Source organism: Ictidomys tridecemlineatus, chromosome 3, assembly GCF_052094955.1.
Source record: "Ictidomys tridecemlineatus isolate mIctTri1 chromosome 3, mIctTri1.hap1, whole genome shotgun sequence".
Lineage (NCBI taxonomy): Eukaryota > Metazoa > Chordata > Mammalia > Rodentia > Sciuridae > Ictidomys > Ictidomys tridecemlineatus.
In genome coordinates, this window is record NC_135479.1 from 31,954,383 (window position 1) to 31,969,016 (window position 14,634).

At 51.9% G+C, this 14,634-nt stretch overlaps 1 protein-coding gene across 4 annotated transcripts in view; it reads right to left on the reverse strand.

The window, feature by feature from the left end:
• Positions 1 to 14,634, reverse strand: part of Cuedc1 (CUE domain containing 1) — a 79,117-nt gene that overhangs the window by 23,475 nt on the left and 41,008 nt on the right. The window contains exon 1 of one of the 4 annotated variants that reach the window (XM_078042300.1): positions 8,651 to 8,788. The exons of 2 other annotated variants lie outside the window; for them this stretch is intronic. The gene's annotated coding sequence lies outside the window, so the exon portion shown is untranslated. Of the gene's footprint in view, positions 1 to 599; positions 716 to 8,650; positions 8,789 to 14,634 lie in introns of those variants that run through there. One more of the 4 variants, XM_078042299.1, reaches the window with a different exon arrangement.

Sequence of the window (14,634 nt, forward strand, 5' to 3'; positions counted from 1 at the left end):
TAAAGTGCCCCTTGGTTAAATCCCTAGTACCGAAAAAAGAAAAAAAAAATTAAATACATGGAAAAATTAAGGCATGCAGGTAACCTAGGTTTACAAGCTTGTGCCAGGCACTGTCAGTCTTTTTTTTTTTTTTGGTAGTGTAAGGGCTCCAACTAGGGCTTTATCACACTCTGCCACTGAGCCCCAGCCCCAGCCCCTGCATGGAATCTTCATTACAACTCCACGAGATAGGTGCTGTTGTCTCCACTTTAGGGCTGTGGAAACTGACTCAGATAAGCTAGATGATTTGCCCAAAGTCGCACGGCAAGTCTGTAGAGAGACCAGAATTAACAACCTACTTCCCAAGAGCGGAAAATGCCAGGTAAGGCTGGAAAGGCTAGGAGCCAAGAGCCTGAGAAAGGCAGCCATGTGTGCTCCAGGCTCAGGACACTCCAACAGAGGACAGACAGCACAGGGGAGGGCTACTGGCTCGGCCCCAGTCCTGGCTCTGTGACCTTGGGGAAACCATGCCACCTCTCTGAACCCCAGCTGCTGAGCACTGGCAGGGAATCAGAGGAGATAACCCCTGACTGGCTTCTGACAAAGGAAATGAATCAAACCTGCTGAGCCCGTTAGACCTCTCCACGGATGCATGGTTGTGGGTGACCTGAGGACCTGGAAGCAGAAACGTCACACCTGTCCTCCCCCATGTCCCAGGGAGCCAGTCTCCACCTCCCTGTGAAGGAATGCAGGCCTGGCAGGGGGCGGCACAGAGCCAATCTCCACTCCTAGTGTGGGTATCAGCCAAGCCTGAGTCACTCCCGGCCTGGCTCAGGGAGGTGGGCAGGCTGCCCCAGGGAGGCTCACCCGGCCTTGTCCAAGGTCAAACCGGGCAGCCTCTTCTTGCCTGAGGAAGGCCTTGGCATCAGGGCCGGGGTCAGGTCTGCATAGTGAGTTGGAGAGTCAGAGTCCTGGGTTCACCTCTGACCCTGGGAAGGCTGTGCAACTCACTTCACTGCTCTGAACCTCAGTGTCCTGGTTGGTTGAAACAGGGATAAAATCTACCTGGAAGGAATACTGTAACGGAATTTACCTGGGTGCCTAGAGCCTAGTAGGCTCTCAATGGGACAGGCTAGTGTGGCCCAGGCGTAGGCCTTGGACCATATGCCAGGCCACACCACTCTCAAGCGATCTCACCCAGCCCCGCGGCCTTAAGTACCATCTGCACTCTGCACACTGGCTCTCATGATCCTCTCACACTTCCTGACCTCTCCACCTCGACTCCTGCCTGCTGCTGTCACATGGATGTCCGTAGCAGATCCAACAAATGGGTCCATGGCACGTCACCTTGTCCTCTGACCCCAACCTGCCCCTCCCTGCCTTCTCCATCTTTGTTAGTGGCAACTCCGTGTGGCTTAGGCCAAAGCTTTGCAGTCATTGTGGAGTGTTCTCATTCTCTTATACCCTACACCCAATCCTGTCTTCTCTGACTTCAAAATGACTTCAGAACAGGCCGCTCCTTACCACCTCCATGGCTACTACCTCTTGCCTATCTCTCTGCCTCCCCCTTGCCTCCCTACAGACTGTTCACTGTGTGGCCATGTCACTCCTCAGCTCCAAAGCCCCCAGCGTTTCTTGTGTCCTCAGAATACAGACCAGCGCTTTAATGTGGCCAACCAGGACCCACAGGGTCCTGCTCCTGCCACCTCTTTGACCTTGCCATCAAATGTGCACAGACTGACCTTCCAGACTCTGTCCCGCTACCCTGCATCCTTGCCAGATCACCAGCGAGCCACTCATATTCCCATTCAGGGTCTCTGACCGCACTCTTCCCCCCATCTGCCGTGTCCTTCCCTCACAAATCCATGGGGCTCCCTCCCTGTTCCTTTTGGTTGCAGTCATATTATCAGGGAGGTAGCCCCCCCATCCCCCCAACCTCTGCCCTCCTTTGTCCTGTGTACTGGACCACCTCAGATGGTACATGTGCCATTGACCATCTCCTCCACTAGCTCCAAGCTCCACGAGGGCAGGTTGTGTGCTGTATTCACTGTGAGACCCCCCAGTACCTAGCACAGTACTGGGATGATCAACAGATGTTTGGTAAGCGGATTAGTAAAGATGGAGGCCTGCAATCACTATGGCTTTTCTTCTTTTCTGGCACCGCATTAAACTGCCACTGAATTACATCCAACGTGTGCGTGTGCAAATACACACAGGCCTTTTCATTTTTTGAGACAGGAGGCTGCCCCACTCCAGAGCTGACCTTGACTTCCATTCTGCCCCCTGGAGGAGCAGGGTCAACCTGAGAGGTGAGGGTTAGGATAGGAGGCCTCAAGAGGAGGTGAGGCAGGAAAGCCAGAGGTCTCAGTGGCCAGCATTTTCGGCCCCTTCTGTCCCCTCCCTCCCCAAAAAATCACCCTTCTGGAAGGAGGGATGGGATTGCCCCAGACAAGCTTTATTCCTTGTGCACCCTGGACTCCCTCTTGTGAACATCACTCAGGAATGCCCCTGGATCTTGTGGTCTGTCTCTAATTGCTAAGATCCCTGCCTGCAGAGGGACTCTTCTTGCCCAGGATCTGGGCCCAGCCCAGTGGCACCGCCAGGCCAGGCCACTAGGTGGTGTCTGGAGCACTGGCCCTGGCTGCTCTAGGGAAAGGGCACGCAGCAGCTTCTCTCCCAAGGACCCACGGATGTGCCCTGCCCCCACCCTGGGACGGCCCAAGGGAGCAAAGAATCTGCCAGTTGCCCCAGGAATCTCAGAAACCTGAGGTGGGAAATACGTAGCATTCTGCCACCACTTTCAACCCCTTGTCCTTGGCAGACCTGGCTGATCCACCCAGGTAGTGTCCCACGGAGCCTGCAGCCTCGGGACCCTTTGCAACAGGGCGTTCGAGGTGAGCCACTGGCCGGTGACTAGAACTGGCATGTGAGATGCAGCAGCTGCCAGCGCTGTCACTTCCATCCGGGAAACCTGGGCCCAGGCTTACTGGGTCTCATCAGGAGTCCAGGCTGCAAAAGCCAGCGGGGGCCAGAATGAGGTCATCTGACCCCTGGGAGGCTTGTGTAACCATGGTTAAGTCCCGGGGAACCTCAAGTGGGTAACGGCAGTGTGAAGGGAGAGGCTGCTGGACCCAGACAGCTGCATCCTCGACCAATTGTCACCTCCAACGTGATGGGGGTGGGGCGCAGGGCAGTCTGCAGAGCTTCTTGGCTTCTGAGCTAAAGAGGCTCCAAAAGGGGGAGAAAGGAAGGAGGGAAGAGCAAGGGACAGAGCACGGCTATCAGGATGCCTGCGTGTGTGTGTGTGTGTGTGTGTGTGTGTGTGTGTGTGTGTGCATGGAGGGGGTGGAGAGCAGAAGAGGACAGCCCTGACAGAGCCTCCTTGTCCTCCTGCCCCTGCACAGGCTTGTTTTCTTCCCAAGCTATTAATGTTGCTGCGGCTTCAAAAGCCGGGTGACCTTTAAATGCTGAGCCTCCTGCTCCTGCCCAAGGCGCGGAAACGGCTTAATGGAAACTCGGCCCAAATGGCCACAGCTGCTGGGGCTGCCACAAAGCCAGCCTCATTCCCGAGGCTCTCGGAGCTGCTGAGCAGCCACACCTGTGCCCACCCAGGAGTGGTCATTAAGGGCAGAGAGGACCCTCAACAGAGCCATTGGAGAAAGAGGATGGGCTGGGCGTGAGAGAAGGAAGAGGAAGAAAAACAGGAGAGACACAAATCTGTGTCTCTTGCTGTGTGACCCTGGATTGGCCCCTTACCTCTCTGGGCTAGGAAGCGGGATACAGAGAAGGAGGACATATGGCTTCCATGCAAGCCGGAGAGTGACACGGCCTGCAGGGGTGAGAGCCTGGGGGCAGTACCTGTCTTCCCAGGGCTACCACCTGTTCCAAAGTTGGCACCTGTGGACACCCCCACCCCCAACAAGTAGTCAGAGCTATCAGGCATTCTAATTGTCTTAACTTTCTTTATTCATTTTTTTAATCTTTAGAAAATCTGAAGAAGAAAAAAGAGGAAAAAAAATCTTTTGCTATTTTTTTTTTCTTTCTCCAGTATCAATGCTTGTGGCCAGGTCGGTAGCTAATGAGAGAAGTGGGGCAGGGACTGAGCAAAAGGATTCAAAGGAGGTTAATGTCCCTCTTCCATGGGAAGATGGGCCCTGGATCCTCAGTGGTGTGTGTGTGTGTGTGTGTGTGTGTGTGTGTGTGTGTCACTAGGGATTGAACCCAGGGGCTGAGCTACCACCCAGCTCCCCCCCACCACCTTTTTTTTTTTTTTCTTAATTTTGAGGCAGGGTCTCACTCAGTTGCCCAGGCTGCCCTCAAACTTGCAGTCTTCCTACTCCCCTCCTGAGTAGCTGGGATTACAGGTGTGGACCCCCGTGCCCAGCTAGGTCCTCAGTCCTAAGGACATTCGTCTCTGCTCCTTATGATGGTTGGCTGCCATAAAAGATGACATTAGGAAGCCAAGTCTGTCCTGGCCATAGTGGCGCATGTCTGTAATGCCAGGGACTCCGGAGGCTGAAGCAGGAGGATGGCAAGTTTGAGGCCAGCCTGGGCAACTTTGTGAGACCCTGTCTCAAAATTTAAAATAAAACAGACTGGGGGTATAGCTCAGTAGGAAGGCAGCCCTGGGCTCCATCCCCAGGCTCCAAAAAGGAGATGCCAACTCGGCTTTCCAGTTGAAAAGGTCCAAGATAAAGCTCATCAGACATAAATAATCTGTCCTTTGTTTGTCTCATCATGGAAAGATAATGGTAAGAATAGGAATAATGACAGTAGTTAGCACTGCCTGCTTCCTTAAGTGCCACTGTTCCCAGCACCTTATGCCTGCTGTCTTCCCCACCCTGAGAGGTTCACGTCACTCCAGCCCTTTCCAATGTATAGATAGAAATGCGAGGCACAGGGAGTGGAGTGACGTGTTCAAGTGGCCAAACTGAAATACGAACCCAGGCAGTCTGGTTCCAGATTCAACACTCTCCATCCATCAAGCTTGGGCAGCACTCTGCTCCCTGGAGCCAAGCACAGGGCCAGGCACACAGCAAGACTCAGGACCGTGTGCTGCACTAACTCCTAAAGGGTCTGAGTCATCCGTGGAGATGCTGGGGAACTGGGTGGGGAAGAGGGGAGGCCTAGGTACCTCCAGAGTTTGAGAGCACTCATGCTCAGGAAGCAGGAAAGGAGGAGTCTGCAGGTGACACCTCACCTACCAGGACGAAGAGAAACCTTGCAAAAACCAGTTTCTTTACAAAAACCTTTTTCTCCACCCCATGGAAGTTGTCCGGTTGCCTGAGCAACAAGCTGTTTAGTACCACAGCCTGGGCCAGTGGGGGACTGTTTCCACAATCCCTCTCTCCAGCAGCAGACACCAGCAGCTCAGCCAAGATGCCTGGGAGGAGACCGAACCTCCTTGCACAGAGGGGTGTTACTCCACTGCCTCTCCCCCCCAGGTGCGGCAGCTCTGGGGAGCCCTGCTGGCCTGGCAGGAACATATACATACCTGGGACCAAGTGGAATGGCCCAGACTGGAAGAAGAGGGCCACTGGTATCACTGGTGCAGGGCCAGGAAGCTGGGCTGGCTCCAGGTGTGAGCTCATGCTGGCCTAGGCCCAGCTTCTGAGGAAAGAGGGGCCTGCGACTCCTCCCTGGGTCTCCCCTTCAGGCAGGCAGGCGGAGGCCCTTCCGCAGGCTGGAGCTGCAGGGTCTGTGCCTGAGGTTGAAGTCCAGACAAGAGCAGGCAACATCTCTGGAACCCCGGGATAGGTGGGCAGTCAATGCCCCACAAATTAGAATCTGAGCCTGCTGGGGAATCCAGGCCAAGGAACCTAAGATTAGGAGGTGTGTTCAGGATGGGCAGAGGAGGGTGCTAGGAACAGAATTCCCAAGCCCTGCCCCACCCCCACTAACACACTGCACCTATCTACCCACTGATTCCTGAATTCCATTTCTGTGAAGTTTACCTATACATCTATTTGTACATATGCCCAATATGTCCATAAGGATGTGCCTTGCAACATTGTGACAGCAGAAGATTAGGAATGTTCTAAATGTCCACCAACAGGAGGCTGAAGAAATTATGGTACATTGTCATCCCCATATATACAATGGAATATTATTCAACAGTGAACAAAAATGAGGTATTTCAACATTTCTCCTTTGATCGAGACCTATGGGAATAATGCAAGGCACACTGAGTATAGTTACTATATGATAGTGCATTATGGGTTGTGTGTGTGTGTGTGTGTGTGTGTGTGTGTGCGCACACAGAAGAAGAAAAAATGTTTGAAAAGAATTCATAAGAAATGAGTAGTATAATTTTCCTCTAGGGAGAACTGAGCCATAAAAACAGATCAGGGAAATTTTCCCTGTAAATTTTTTATACCTTTTCAATTTTGGTTCATATCCATTTATTAATTTTAGAATAAAATATGCAAATAACCTAAAGAACATTAAAGTAATAGCACTGCCAGTGATTTTTATGGTTTTTTTTTGCATTTGTTATGGACATGAGTTACTTTTTCTTTTTTCTTTCTTTTGGTGATGGGGATTGATCCCAGGGCCTTGAACATAATAAGCATTACTTTACCCCTGAGCTATACCTCCAACCCCTTGAGTTATTTTTTCTTTTTTAAAAATAATATTTATTTTTTAGTTGTAGGTGGACACAATATCTTGATTTCATTTTTATGTGGTGCTGAGGTTTGAACCCAGTGCCTCACGTGTGCTAGGCAAGCACTTTCTGCCACTGAGCCACAGCCCCAGCCTCCCTTGAGTTATGTTTTTGGTAATAATTATAGCAAATACCCATGAGTACTTGTTCATGCTATGTACTTTCTAAGTACTTGGCATGCATTATCTCATCAAATTCCCACAGAAAGGAAACTAAGGCTCAGAGAGGTTAAATGACTTACATAAGATCACACAGTTGGTAGCAGAACTACAGTATGAATCTAAACAATCTGGCCCGGAGCCCATGTTTTTCTTAACATCCACCTTACACTGTCTCTCCAATTAAAACAAAACAACAAAGAAAGAAAAAAAAATCCTAATAAACCAAGTTGCAGAGCCTTCAGGGCTTACACCTGTGGCCACCCTTAGACTCCCCCACCCAGTCTGTCCTGCTGTGATTCCTTAGGCAGACTTTGTCCAGTCCTGCCTCAATAGAAACCAAGCACGTCCCGCACTCTGCATCTTCCACCCTGGCCAGGGACCTGCTTGCTCACGGGTAGGAATACAGGGGAGGAATAAAGGCCCAGGGGCAAGGGATGGCCCAGGTCGCAGCTTTTCAGGGGCAGAACATGGCCAGAGGCAGACACATCACAAGCCGGTGTCCACTTTTGAAGAGTGTCTGGGATAAGAGGCAGCAGAATGGCTACGAGCAGGCAGATGTCCTGATAGCTCAGAAGCCCCGATTTTGCAGCTAACTGGGTGAGACTGGAGTCTTTCTCAGCAAGTTTTCTTATCTGTAAAACACAGACACCTAGCCAGGCGTGCTGGTGTACACCTCTAGTCCCAGCAACTCAGGAGGCTGAGGCAGAAGGATCACAAGTTCAAAGCCAGCCTTAGCAATTTAGCAAAGCCCTAAGCAAATTGGTGAGGCCCTATCTCAAAAAGTAAATAAATAAAATAAAATAAACAGGGATACCTAAGCCCTCTCCAGTGGGGCTAGTGAGGGGATTCACTGTGGTGGATACATATAGCACCCCCACAACTGGGGGCAGCTGTTAGTAAGACTGGCATGGGCCCTTCAAGCCCTAAGGCCACACAATTCTCAGGAGTTGAGACTAGAACCAGGCCTACAAGTCCAATCAGGCCAGGGGATGTGATCTTGAATCCAGCCCTGCAGGGGGAGAGTCCAGAGCACAAAGCCCTCGGTGGAGGCTGGGGATCTGGGGCCCCTGAGGGAGAAGCAAGGAGCAGGGCCAATAGTCCCCTCTGTCCTTTGTCCTTTCCTGCTCATATCCTGCCCTCAGCAAAGTTTCCAAGGGGAGAAGTGATTGGAATATTACCCAGGGCGTGGGTTGCCCTCCTCTACTCCCACTGGGGAGACAGCCTGACACTTGGGGAGGGATTCCCAGGCCCCAGGCAGCAGGAGCACAGGCAGAGTGGCCCTCTCAGAAATCTGGCCTCTGGCAGCCCAGGAATGCAGGCTGGGGAGCTGAGGCTAGGAGGCGGGTGGCTGGCCATGGCTAAGCTTCAGAAGAGCAGGCAGCAGCTGTGACTGGGAGGGCCACCCCCTCAGGCAGCCAAGACACCATCAGAAATCCCACCCAGAGTGAGAAGGGCCTGCCCAGACAGCAGATGGGACTTTTCGGAGTCGCTTCCTTGGGGCCAGCTACTCCCCCAGCCATAGGCCGTCCCCTCCACTCCTCCTGATCCAAGTAGCAGCAGAGCTCCCCACAGCCAGGGGCACCCAGAGGCCAGCACCCAGTGAGCTCTCCGCCTTCCCTCACCCACACTCCCACGTGCCCACACATGCACTCTAAAGTTCTGCGGTTAGGAAGGCGAGAGAAACCACAGGTTCTCACTTCCAGAGAATGCAGGTGGCCAAGGGTCACCAAGCTCAGTGACTGCAAGCTGTGATTTGAACCCAGATCAGGAGACTCCTGAACCCAGGGCACCCTCCTTGTGAAGACGCACCCAGAGGCATGTCCCCACACGCAGCTCACATGCTCACCGGCTCCTGCTGGCTGCCACACACCAGCTCACTGGCAGCTGCTCGTCCCAGCCCCTCACAGCCACTGACACACCTCCAGCCCAGGCAATCCGTCCCTCTTCACCTGACTCTGAAGCTGTTTTGAAAATCATCACTCTCCTACACAAAACACACACACACACACACACACACACACACACACACACACACAAACGGTACACTGTGCTTCCCACAGCTGCCCTGCAAGTCTGGCCCTTCACTAGGTGGATGGCGGGGCCAGATGAGGCCCAGGACCCCTCCCTCTCTCTTCCCCATCTGTGATTGTGATGGTTTATACAGCACTGAGGTCAGGCTGACCTGACTTGCAGCAAAACAGGGCAGAGCCAGGCAGTGGCTCACACAGTGAAGGCTTGGCTTCCTGGCTGCCTGCAAGCCCAACTCCGGCAGGCATAAGCGGGCATGCAGGGAACCTCAGGCCAGCTGGGCTGAAGCCCTGGCCCTCCAATGTGACAGTCAGGAGGAAGGGGCAGGAGCTCCCAGCGGTCCCATAATGAGCTTCCTTCACCTCCCTCTGTACTTCTAGCAAATGGATATCAACAATCCTTGCTCAGTCTGATCACTGAAATCCTCTGGGAAGGCATGGACATAGAAGTGGGGGTGGGGCATTGGGGAAGTGGGTCAGGGCCAGAGAAAGCTACCACTGTGCTAGGCACAAGCCAGGCTAACACCTCTGCAGAAGGTCACTGAATCCCAATCCCTCAGGGCCAGAAGGTCCTGTTTACTCCTTTAGCTTCAGAATCAAACCCTTTCCTTCAAGTGAGGCCCACAGAAGTCCACTGGGACACATCACCAGCCCTTGGCCTTGCCCTTTTTATATTTTACAAGATCTTGCTAAATTGCTTGGGGCCTCACTAAGTTGCTGATGCTGGTCTTGAACTTGTGATCTCTCACTCTCTCACTCTCTCTGTGCTGAGGATTGAACCCATGGCCTTGTGCATACAAAGCAAGTACTCTACCAACTGAGCTATGTCCCCAGCCCCAATCCTGTTCTTATCTCTTAAACTGTCTTCCTATCTGCCTGTTCCCCTCACTGCTGCCTATGAGGCTTTAGGAAATGCAAATATGCTTTTCAGTGCTTCTAAGAAGCAAATGCTCTTTGCACTCTAGTGGCATATCAAAGGCTGGTGAAGACAGCTGTCATCAGACTCCCCTGAGGGGCTTGCTAGGAATGCACTCTCCACCCCACTGTTAAATCAGAATCTGTGGGGTTTGGCCAGGGAATCTGCATTTTAAAAGCTCCCCAGTTCATGATGGTGCATAGTAAATTATGAGGACAACTAATGCAGTTTGGAGACTGGGGACACTGGTTTTAGCTCCATCACTAACTAGCCAGCCTTTAGCCCTTGACCTTAGACAAGTCCATTTACCTCTTGGACTTTCAGATTCCCATCTGGAAAATGGGCAGGTCTAGATGAACTGCAACATTCCTTCCACACCTGACATATCTGTGTCTGCTCTGAATCCCTAAATGGTCCAGATGTGTAGGAACTGAGTTTCAGGGACTGTTAGGTCAACATAAAATTTGGCACTCATTACAAAGAGTTCCTGTCTAAACCAGGTGCAGCAGCACATACCTGTAATACCAGGAAGCTGAGGCAGGAGGATCACAACTTTGAGGCTAGCTTGGGCAACGGTGAGACCTTGTCTCAAAATAAAGTAAAAAGGGCTGGGGATGTAGATCAATGATAGAGCACATGCCTACCATGCACAAGGCCCTGGATTCAATTCCCAGAACCAGGGGGACAAAAGTTCTAGTCTGGGGTTTACTTAGGGAAATCTGCAAAAATACCTTATCTCTCGTTCCAGGACCCAAACAACTGGCTTTGGGTTATCCTTGCTCCCTTCCTCCTCCTCCCTGAACACCTATTTTCTTCATTCCAGCCACAGCCCTAAGCCAACCAGGATTCTGTAAACATTGGGTCTGTACACCTGGGCTTAGTCAACAGTCATCAAACAAAGGCACTGCCAAATCACCTCACAAGCCCAAACTTGCACCAGCTCCATCTCTCAGGGGAAGCAGCCAGCTTGGGATGTGCATATGGAGAGTTCCCGTCCCCCCAGCACAGGAGAAGCATGAGGGGCTAGGCTGGATAGAATGGCCCAAATCTACCAAAGGGTTGTGTTGTTATCCAGACTGAAGGGATATGAGAAGATGGCATGAGGAGCAGCCAGCAGATGCTTTCAGGAATCTTCTGGAAGCAGCTGGGCACTACTCAGTCCATGGTTCCTTTAATAATCACCGTTAAAACATGACATATTCAGCTTAAACATTTCTTGCTGGTGGCAAACGTAAGACTGACTGATTCCTTCAGGTCTGTGGACCCTTGACAGTGAAGTTGGAGAGATTATCAGACATGCAACCCAAACGCTTACCGTTGCCTATGATGAACCTGGGTATGCCAAATAACTAAAAGGGAAGGGCACACAGGAAAGACAAGAATGGGAACCCAGTTTCCACACTGGGAAACATCTGTGAATCGTAGCCAGGATCTGCTGATCCTTGTTGTTTAAGAAAAAGAAAATAGATCATCCTCTCCCTTTGACTATGCTGACTGCTCAACATGATTGCGCCGCACTTAACAGTATGCGATGCTGTTGGTAAGTTCATGAACTCTTTCCATCAGTCAGGCTCCAGGCAAGGCACTTTAGCTACATGGAATACTCACAACAGTCCTAGAAAGTAGAACTGCTATTTTGCAGACAGGGAAATCAAAGAACAGAAGAGTTCAATAACTTGCTCAAGGTCTTGTCTCATAGCCAGGAAGTGACTGGGTCAGGATTCTACCCCAAAGCCCACACTCTTATCCCCACTAACAGTAATGAATCTCTGTACTTCTGCAAGGGACAAAGAGGAAAACTTGCCCAGAAGGGCTAGGCACATGGGGTGAGCCTTGCAAAAGTCTGCCCTCCAGCCCTCCTGGAGCAGGAGAGAAGCAATTGCATTGAGCATGTGGCTCCAGTGGGTGGACCCAGGAGTGGGAAGATGAAAGAGAAATGGAGGCATCCAGCTCAGAACCAAGCAGGTCCTCCATGTCTTACATCTCTTCTGCCAGGTCTGGAGGGGACCTTGCCAGTCTCCATGGCTACTCCCAGCAGAACCTCCCTGTCCTGGTTTGAGCCCTCTTGTTATATTTCCAGTGCAACCACATAGGGGAACAGCTAGGGTGAGTCAGGCCAGGCAAGAGGAAGTGGCCACACTTGACAATCATTAACACGCAGGGCTGAGCTTGGGTCCTTTGTTCTTAAGCAATGACTGCAGCATTTCACTTTCAGGAAGGACCTGGGAGGGTGGGGCAGGCTCAGAATTGCACAACCAAAGCACAGGCTGAGACACACACAGGTCCCATGTTCAGGTTTGCTTAGACAGGCCACCTGCAGTAAGAGCACATGGCCCCTCCCACTCAGTAGGTCTAGAGAGCATGAGCAACCCTTCTTCACTGCTTTTTATTTTATTATGTATTTATTTGGGAGGGGGTTGCCCAGGAGGGCTCTACCACTGAGCTACACCCCAGCCCGTTGTTGTTGTTTTAATTTTTAAATTTTGAGATGGACTCACTAAGTTGCTTAGGGCCTTGCCAAACTGCTGAGGCTGGCCTTGAACTTGCTGTCTTCCTGCCTCAGCCTCCCACAAGTTGCTGGGATTTACAGGAGTGCACCACCATATTGGCTCCACTGATTTTTAAACCAGAGAGGGCTTCCAAAAGGGGATAAAGGGCTGGAGTTGTGGCTCAGTAACAGAGTGCATGCTTAGCATGCATGAGGCCCTGGGTTCGATCCTCAGCACCACGTAAAAATAAATAAATAAAATAAAGATATGGAAACCCAGTTTCCACACTGGGAAACATCTGTGAATCACAGCCAGGATCCAACGACAACTAAAAAATAAATATATTTTTAAAAAGGCAGGGGGTGGATTAAATCGGAGCTTTGGGGGCAAGTCTTCCAAGTTAGAGAGGCCAAGACAAGAGGGGCAGCAGCAGAAGAAGGGGACCAGGCCAGCAGACCCTGAGGGAGCTCTGCGTCTGAGAGCGATGGACGACATCCCCTGATCCCCCCAGCTCTGAAAAGCCTGCCTTCCTGCACCCTGCTACCCCAAAGCATGGCTTCTTCTAACCATGCAGGTGTCGTGCACCCTCACCCTGTGTCCCAGGTGAGAGAAACACTGGTGATAGTCCTCTGGGCACCCCGCAGCCCTGACACACTGTGGCTAGGGCAACTTGCCAGGGCTGCAGCTGTTCCCCGGAAGAGTCACATCTTGGCCCCCAGCAGAGGCCCAAAGGCTGTGAAACGAAGTAGTTCATTTTGGGGAAGAAAGGATGAAGGTTAGGGAGGTGAGAGGGAAGGAAGGGAATATGGTTACCAGGGCAGGAAAGCCCACCTGCAAGGAAAAACCTGTTTCTAAAAATGTAATACAAACAATCATAAAAATAGACTTTAAGCAAGCCCCATAAGCCCCTTGGACCCAGGACTGTATCTAGGTCCCAGGGTATATTAACTGCTCCCCCCACTGCCCACCCATGTCACAGGGGTCCACGGGAGGCTGAGATTTTACTCTGCTTCCCTCCTGCACCTCATTAGAGCTGAAACCCTGGGGCTCTCAAGGAAATTAGGAGAAATGGGACCCTTGCCCTTTGCCAATTACAAAGTAAACAGCTGTAGGGGACTGCCCTCCTTTGAGGGGGGCAGTCTTGTCACACTCTCAGATACCCCCAGCCCCCGGGACTTGGCCCCCCCCTTCCCTACACTCAGCTGGGTGGCAGCAGAGAGAGGTGGCAAGGAACTGGCCTGTTTAGGGAAGCTGTTACTCGGTGCTATGTGGGCTGCCTGGCAGCAGCAGGCCACCCACCAGGTCTAACTCACCCCCCTCAAAGCCGCTCTGTTTGTAAAGGGCTTTCGGGGACAGGAAGCAATAAACAGAGTCAAGCGGCCAAGATGCAGGGGCTGATTATGCAGTTGGTGGATTTTCCAGGCCTCCGTGTCCTCTCCCACCAGCTGCCTGGGGCTCTGCAGAAAAAGGTACTGGTGAAAGACCGGCTGTCCCTGGCTTCACAGGTGGCCCTCTGCCAGGCCTAACTGGGTCTTTCTGAGCGCAAGAGAGGACTGTGTGCTTTTGAGGGCCCCATGAGCTACCATGGAGAACACCCTGCCCGTGACACTCCTGGAGCCCAGCCTGCTAAGGTCTCCAGCTCCGCACACGCTGGCCTGCAGCTGGCTCTCCACCCTGCTCTAGTTCCTAGGTGGAGGGAGACTCCCCAAGTAACCAGGGGGGAGGGTGTGCCTGGCTGTGGCTTTCTCTTTGCTAAGGGCAGGTGGGTGGCCCTCCTTCACAAGGAGCTCAACACTCAGCCTAGTTTGGCTGCTTGGGGAGTGGAGAGCCGGTGGGGCAAAGCCGAGATTGTGGGAAGGTGGCTCTGGCCTACCCCACGAAAGGTCCTGCATTCCCCCCGATGAACTCTGACCCCGCAAAACGGTAGGTAACCCCACACGTGCAAAGCCATAAATACAAAGTGGTTTGGGAAATCAAAAAAAGGGGAAATCACTCACTTATCTCTCAATACCAGAAACTAATAACACAGGCTATCGCCACAGGCAGCTGCACCTTCAGGCACCGACACAGAATCACACAAAAACAACAAGTGGCAGTGCCAGCTATATACTACCCTACTTTTGTTAACATGTGTGGGTGTGTATGTGTGGTCTAGATGGGCAGAGAGGATATCTGGGTGGATATGCACCAAGCACTGAGCAACAGTTACCTAGAGGGAGGGTTGCAGGAGGAGGGGATTTTGCTGTTTACCTTCTATACCTCTGCATCCTTAATGATTTTACAATATATTTGCTTTATTTTTGTAGTTTAAGAACTTAAAAAAAAAAAAAAAGTACATTGCTGGTGGGAATATAAAATGGGCCAGGCATGGGGCACAAGACTGTAATCCCAAGGACAG